Raw genomic sequence first — 8,299 nt, 5'->3', positions numbered from 1 at the left:
CGTTCGGTCCGTTCACTTGTATGCCACAATGTCTCCATGTGCCAAATTTCGTGCAAAATCTCTCATGGAAAAATTTGTATTGCAATACAAAGTTTTGCCTTTAGAACGAATTAAGTTTGTTTGCAGAGGTTTCGCTGTAGTTGGATTTGTGTTTCAGCAGAACCTCTATATCTTAAGGCATATATATATATATATATATATATATATATATATATATATATATATAGGTTAAACATTCTTGAGGCACAAATTGATGTAAATCTTTAAATATCTTTACAGTTAAAGGATTTTTATTCCCTCTAACACACACGTGCGCATGCACACACACACACACACAGCTATAAAACTGAAAAACTACAGTAAAAGGTACTGGGTGATTAATAAAAAGGGTTGGAGTTCAGACAATTATAAAAATATTACAATGTATTAAATGTTACACACACACGCATATATATATATATATATATATATATATATATATATATGTGTATACACACACACACAGATATATATATATATATATATATATATATGTATACACACACACACACACATATATGTGTGTGTGTGTGTGTGTGTATACAGGCATATACTTGTCCTGAGGTAATGTCATGAAAGCTACGTCATTAAAACAGAAACAATCCGGGCGCGCCAAAATGGTTAATAATGGCGGCGCGAGACTTCGAGCGCGCGCCGTAGCGGGAAACCATGATCAATCGGGTGTTACAGTGAAGGGAGAGAGAAGGGGCGTGGTCTTGTGGTGCGTTTGGGCCACGCCCCCTCTCCTCTTTCCCTAGTACTAAAAGCTCCCTGACGTAAGGGCGCGCGAGACAGGCTAGCAACAGTTGCCTCGAGACCCCCCGCGCTCGCGCACCATAGCGACTGTAGTCGTGGAGACCGTTTCTTACCAACAGCGGCGGAGAGCAACAGCAGCAGCAGCAGCGGAAACTGGAATCGGAGCTGGAAAGTGTGTGTGAAAGAGAGTGTGTGTGTATGTAAGTGTGGGTGAAGAAAAAGAAACAAGAAAACGTCAGGAAAGCTGCGGAACACACGAGGTGAATCTTGGTTCTTGTCGAAATCTGAACTAGTTAGCTAATTAGCCAAGTTAGCTTGTTTTCACTAACTTAACACGAGCGCTCTGTATGTGTCCGAGTCGAATACGGTTTCCCCTTATTTCTCTTCTTGCTCTCTCGGAGTGTGTGTGTATATATGTATATATTTAACATTTTCCCAAACTTGTTGTGTTGTTGTTGGTCCTTGTTTTAACTTGTCTAAGCTAGCAGGTTCCGTGCTAGCCGGCGGTGGCTCCTCTCGTTAGCCGAGCAGCTAGTTTAAACTAGCATTAAACTAAACCTGAATCCTAACCAGAGCCTGGACACGATTATATCACTAGAACATATGATTAATCATGTCCTGTCTCTTTAAATCGGGGCATTGGTGCACTTTTAATGTTTGCATTATGCTTGTTTCATTTTCTTTCTTTTCATTTTTTTTTTTTTTTGCTATAATGACTCCTTAACTTAAACACTTACACACTTAAACACTTAACTTACGATGTATGACCTGCTTTCTGTACGTCTTATACACTTCCTGGATTAATATGATGATTTTCAACGGTAGTAAATGTGCAGGGGAGAAAACAGACACGCTGAAGTGTTTCCCGGCGCAACAGGTTGTTTTAAAGCTGAGACTGATGTGAAGGAGAAGAGGAGGGGGCAGGTTTCAGCTTTCTGATCATTTTGTGGGGTTTTTAAGCACAGGATGACTGAGGGGGAATGTTTCTAAATGTCACTCTGATCATCCTGAGGTTCATATTTGCACCGAGATGCGGTTGAAAGATTAGATAAAGTGCTTAACTTCAAGATTGTGTGCTGCTTTAACACATCTGCTTAGGTTGTATGTGTTTGTTCTGTTAAAATGAACAGCTATTTTCTGTTCCAGTGCTCAATTTTATCTATCTTCATCCAGCCATCTATTGATCTATCTATATTTGTAACAATACATGCATAAACATATGGTAAAACCCTGTCACGGTTAAATATTTCTGTGTTTTTGAGAGATTTGATTATGGTCAGGGTTCCAGAGCGACTTTGCAGTAAAGCTGAAGACAGAAGGAGGGGGAAAAAAAAAGAAAAGAAAGCTGAAGTGTTTCCCAGAAGCAACAGGTTGTCTTACAGCCAGAGTGATCTGTTAAGAAGGACTGGACCTCTTTTTTTTTTTTTTTTTTTTTTTTTTTTTGGCGGCTTTCAAGCTCAAACCTTTTTCTGCTGGTCTTTTGCTTCGGGTGCTGTCTTGATTTTATCAAATCGGTTTGAAAATCTGACAGTGAGTTACTGTAGTGTGTTAACCCAAATCAACACTTCATGTTTGATCTCAGAGGAATGGATGTATACCCTCATCTAGAGGTGTACTGATCCGATTCCAAGTATCAAGATCGATCCTATTTCGGTTACTAAAAGATCTGCTTCATATAACACTGACTGGTTTTTACTCATACTGTTTGTTTCTTCCTGTCTCATGTGTGTGAATGAGAGAGGATAATCCTTAAATGCAATATATTATAATAATAAATGTGCAATATTCTAGTCGGGGATGCATGTACAGTATGTATGTTAAAAATCAACACATTACCGCTTGATGTATTTCCTGATGCCAGATTTTGGCACGATTTTTGAGAATGAAATCGTTTTAAGCACCTCCTATTAAAACCCAGACCATTTTGGTTGTTGTGCCATCTGAAGTACATCTTCCTCCAGGGGTGTACTGAACCAGTACTCTATCAGGGTTGTCTTATGTTACTAAACCCAGGTTGTTGTTGTTTTTTTACTTAAAAAATTGGAGGATTTTTTTTTTAAGCAAAGTTTGTGCGCCAGCCTCCTTGATTTACTTTTTTCACGGCTCACCGATTGAAATCAGTTTCCCATAATGAACTGTAAACACAGTTTAATGTAATATTTCCTGTGCCTATAATCATTCTTCGTCTTTTCTCAATACAAGAAAATATGACACGCAGTGTATTACAATTCTTAACGCATCACAGTTTCACGAGAGCCTGCATGAACCGGGGACAGCAATGATTTTCTTTTCCATTATATTATTTTAGTTTTATCTGGGAGTGTGCTCAATGTCTGTGTGCAAGAGTAAGCGTGAGAACAGGGACACATTCGGTACTCTGTGTTTCGAGTACTTGGTAATCAATCAAGGTTATGAAAGAGTGTGTTATAGTTGCTGCAGTTTAAATAGTGGACATTAAACATGCATGTGTTTGTGCGGAACAACAAAATTAAGAAAAAGTTGTCGTTTTGTGTCAATGGCAACTTTTTTTCTTCTTTCTCACAAAGAAAAAGCAACATGGTGTTTACTGCATGATTAAACGGACACCATTTATTCTCTGAGCTGTTTTAGACTAAGATTTTCTAAAATTAGGATTGTTTACCATCTGGACAGCTGTTTGTATGAAAATTCGTAACTCGAATGTTCATAAGTCAGGGATTTACTGTACAGGATTAAAGTAAAGTTTATTATATATATATATATATATTTTTTTTTTAAACAAGTAAATGAACAGGATATCAGCAGCTCAAAATACTTCCACTTTCTTTCTTGACATTCCCTGCAAAACATAATTGCTTAGCTCGGCAAGTTTTTTTTTTTTTTTTTTTGTTCCCTTTTTAGACAGCACTCTGCTTTCCTCCAATGATTAACTCAACTCCCTTGCGAGGGCTGCTTTAAGACAAGTGTGTCCTTATTCTGGACATCCAGACAAGGTTACATAATTCTGCTCTCTTGACGAGTTAAAAAATAAAATAAAAATTGGGGGGACTTCCAAATTTCAGTCCGCTCTGAGAACGTGATCAAGATAAAGAGCTGTGGAGTTAACACGCTATAAAACTTTAACGTCGACCCTCTTGTATGTAAAGGACGCATAAGTTTATTATAAGAACCACCATTATTGCACTGCTGATGACGTTTTCTTCCGAGATAATCATCTTTGACTCCAAGCAGCGATGCCAGTGCAGATTAAATTACGCATTATGCTTCGCGCGCAGATCTGACAGGCTCGCGGGGAAACCTGTTGGGCGTCCACATCCGTGACAGCGGTTCGAGCCCACTCATCCGAGCCCTGTCTTTTTTTTTTTTTTTTTTTTTTGTGTGCTGCTCATGTTACACCTGAGCGGCGGAAAGCGCCTTAATGAGCGCTGCTTGTGACAATGGCTCACGGGCCAGATGTCGCCTCTGCCTCGCTATTGATCCCTCTTTATCAGCGAGCAGCCGTGCCTCTGAAAGCCGTACCGATAATGAGGGTAATTGCCGTGCTGAGAGGGAAAGAGAGAGAGAGGGAGTCAGGCTAATGAGACGCTGTGGTCCTCCCGCTCTCTCTCGGCCCGACTCTCTCCTCTGGGCCACTAATCACGTTAGGACAGCTCTGATCCACTCATTAACGAGAGGCTCCGGCTGTCAGAGCGATCACTCTCTAGGGCCGAGGGAGCTGACTGAGGACAAGTTTCTTCGTGTGTGTGTCAGGTGCGTCGGTGATTTCTGGATCGCTGAAGCAGAAAACTTACTCTCGACTCTAAACGAGTCTCCCCTGACGTGTGACACGGAGCCCGGCTAATGTTGTCACAGGTCTCCTTCCAGGCAGGATCGGCCATCTCGCCCCTCCCCCAGTTCACGTTAGGGACTGAATGATTCATGGAGTCAGAGTTAATTATTGATTGGGTCAGACACTCTCATCCTAGCCAAACTCGCGTCCAGTTAAAGGGTGGAATGAGACTCCACTTCGGACGTTACATCATTTTTCAAATCCGTGTCCCGGTCTGAGGGTTCCTGGAGTCTGAACAGAGTTAATCGTTTATCGATGATGTAAGGGATTAAACATGACTCCTAGAGGAGAATAATCAGTGATGGAGTAGTGTGACGAAGTGGGGTCACCGGTGTACAGCGCTGAAGTTGAATATTTTCCTAGGAAAGCATCTCAAAGTGTTTTCGGTGATTGGAAAGTTAATATCGCTGTATATCTGGCATGAAAGTACGTGTGTTAGGTTTCTTATTATTGAAACCGTTGTGTATTTACAGAAAGTACATTTATCCCTCCAGATAAGAGAAACTTTAAATAAAAGAGAAACAAACTGTGTAATTAAAGTTTGTTTTTGGCCACTATGAGCCCTCCGGATCAGCTTCAGTCTCCTTTATATTGTTCACATCATGTTCAGCCTGAAGTCTCTCTTTTTTTTTCCCCTTTTTTTTATTAAAAAAAAAAATACAAATCATATTTTGGATGCAGCGGGGTCATCCTAAACAAGACTCCACCACTGAGATGTTACAAATGTTTCGTCATAGCAGCTGTTGAGTCAGAAAAACTTTGTCCTGTTTACAGCTGCAGCTAATGATTGTCCTGATCTTTCTTATTATTAAAACTAATGATCTACTATTTGGTTATGAATCATGTAATTACTCAGTGGCTCTTTTGTGGCTAGATTAAGATTTATGTGCTTAAAATGACAATAAAAATCAATACTTCTTTAAAAAATAAGGTTTTTAATGAATTTCATTGCAGTATGAGTGTATGCTCTGATTGGTTGACAAGTCATGAAATCTTTTTTTAATATATATTTTTTTTTATCTGCATGATGAAACAACTGAGACATTTCAAACGGCTAGAGAGCCAACTCGCCGAGACAAGAAGCCATCATCCAGAGCGCTTACTATTAGCCCCCCATGCCACGCCCCCCTGCCAGACACGGTCAGCTTTTTGAATGTTGCAGTTTACCCTTTTTTTTTTTTTTTTTTTCTTTTTTTTTTTTGGGGTGAAAAGCAAAACCCCTCCCACATGTTTTGGATGTTTTGTGGTGTGAGAGTTTTGCCATCACACCGTTTTTCACTTTACTCCGGTAGGCAGTAATGCCTACAAGTCAGAGCACCTAAACGGCAACTAATTTGGTCATTAATTTTAATTGACTACTCTGATCATTTGTTTGTACTCTTGTCCTATTTGGAAGAGAAGGTTTTCCATAATTTTCTAGTTAGAAAAGGAGGTGCTGGGAAACAAGCAGTGACATGTGATGACATCTGATGAAGTTCAGGCCTGTGTTGTGATCGTTTTTGTTTTTAGACGGTCTTCAGTCCGTAACCTGTCAATACTCAATTTGTAATTCATTTCCTCTTGTTAATTGTACCATCATTTAAATAGCGTTTTTTTTTTTTTTTAAATCACTAAGAAAATAAATCTGATAGATGCCACATCGGCATGCGGATAATTTTAGGTCGCTAATTATTCGTGTATTTAAAGAAGAGATTAGAGTCAAAGCCTCGGGCGAGCTCAGAATCATTTGCTCACTTGTTTTGACAAAGTTTCTGAATCAGGCTGCGGAGTCTGAATCAGTCTTGTTAATTCCGTCCCACACGCCCAGCGCGAAAGAAAAGAAAGGAACGGGAACGAAAGTGCACGCCAGCCGAAGCAGAACAGCTGCCGTGTTTACATGGCAACTCGATACACAAATACAGGCTGAGTAACGGAAAGACCGGGGCTGCCCTCAGGCCTTTGGCCTCCAGTTTTTAGAGCTGTTTTTTTTTTTTTTTTTTTTTTTCCCCTTTTATTTTTAAAAGCAGTTATCCTTTTTCCTTCTGCCAGGCACGTGGAGCCGTGGCATGCACAGGCAGGTCAGAGGGCAAAGGTATATGTGGTGAGACGGCAGAGAGGGCGAATCTGTCGTGCAGAAGCCGGATCCATCTTTTATTCCCGTAATCCCAAGGCTGAGCACTTTCATCTCCTTTAATCCACCCTGAATCAAAATTTTTGATACGTCGTTCAGCACCGTGGTATTTCTTATCGCCGCTCGCCGAATATAAAAACTCCCTGCCGAAGAATTTCGAGCGGCTCATTTAGCCAGCGCGCGGTACGCGGAACGATAACATCGAAATAACGAGGGTGTAACCTCGAACTTTCAGTCTCACCTGCTCGCAAAATCATTAGCAGTCGTGCTCTCTCAATTTGTACATTTATTTACTGGAAGCCTCGGCTTGTTTTGGTCCGGTCTTGTGGTTTGCTTTGCTCAACAACGAGTGTTTAAAAAAAAAAAAAAAAAAAAAGTATTAGATGACATGTACAGTGATAACATACTACTGTAAAACATGTGGCATGACATGTATAATGTATGTTTTTGTTGTATCTCGGTATGTAATATCTTACACAGTATAAAATATGTAAATTGGCTGGATAAGGTGAAGTAGGATACAATGGGTCTAAAGGTCTGGCAGTGAAGGGGTTCAAGCACACGACCTTTAGTGTAGGAAGACTTTGATTATGCATACATTTTACAAGTCTTCCTACACTTATTCATGTTTTTGTTTGTTTGCTTTAAGATGTTGTATATCTGATTTTCTGAGCCAGCATCAGTAAAATCTGACAGGAAGTAGAAGTAAGCAGATGCTTAACAAACCGATTAAATCTGCTTAACCGTCCAAGGCGTCACCATCTACAGGTGCGGGGTTCAGCTGTATTTGACCACAGCTCTGTGATTGTGGCGTCGTCATCGGGGTCGACTGTAACCCTACACCGTGGCGGATTTTGAACAGAGCTCAGATCTCGGACTGACAGCTGCACCGAGTTCCCAAGGTGTACACATACATATATATGTGTGTGAGAGAGCGCGCCTGATATGGCTCTTGATGACATGTATGTATGCGTGTTCACTTTGGCTGTATTTAGCCCAGTCTGTAACACCACTCGTCCTCAGCTGGCTTACCGCTGTCTGCCGAAGTATTTCCTTGCTGTTGAGTCTATTCACTTTGGGACTTTCTTTGGAGCTCTAGTGTCAACTCTTGGCACTTTTGCTCAATATGTACTGAATGTTTACATAAACAATATTTCTCCAAAATAATCACGCACAATCTGTGAAAAGTAAAACGTGTGTGTATGTGTGTGTATATATATATATATATATATATAATTTTTATTGAATTGCACTTTTTCCGATTAGAGATTCTGACCGAACCGTTTACATGGACACTGAAATAGTTTTTTTCCAAGCATTTAATAAAAATTCTTATTTTTTTAATACACGTCGTGGTTCAAGTGGCACCAGTTTCTCTCCTCGGATTTAAGGTTGAGTTAGGCCTTCCCATCTTCTTTTTTTTTTTTTTTTTTTTTTTTAATGAATCCCTCCAGTGTTACAAGAGTTCAGTCTTGTCTACAATCGGTTCAGTGCTTTACTACGTGTTAACCGATGAGCCAATCGGTGCTCCTTCCTCAGCCAAAGTCAAGTCTGAAGTGAAGACAGGATTGAGAGAGAGCTGTTTG

The 8,299-nt window shown here is 40.2% G+C and overlaps 1 protein-coding gene across 2 annotated transcripts in view; it reads left to right on the top strand.

Moving 5' to 3' along the window:
• Nucleotides 1–809: 809 nt before the first annotated feature.
• The window catches only part of rfx2 (regulatory factor X, 2 (influences HLA class II expression)), a 41,850-nt gene continuing 34,360 nt past the window's right edge, over nucleotides 810–8,299 (top strand). For both annotated transcript variants that reach the window (XM_053504316.1, XM_053504315.1), the window contains exon 1: nucleotides 810–1,055. The gene's annotated coding sequence lies outside the window, so the exon portion shown is untranslated. The remainder of the gene's footprint in view (nucleotides 1,056–8,299) is intronic.

Source organism: Clarias gariepinus, chromosome 9, assembly GCF_024256425.1.
Source record: "Clarias gariepinus isolate MV-2021 ecotype Netherlands chromosome 9, CGAR_prim_01v2, whole genome shotgun sequence".
Lineage (NCBI taxonomy): Eukaryota > Metazoa > Chordata > Actinopteri > Siluriformes > Clariidae > Clarias > Clarias gariepinus.
This window is presented reverse-complemented; position numbering and strand designations above follow the sequence as displayed.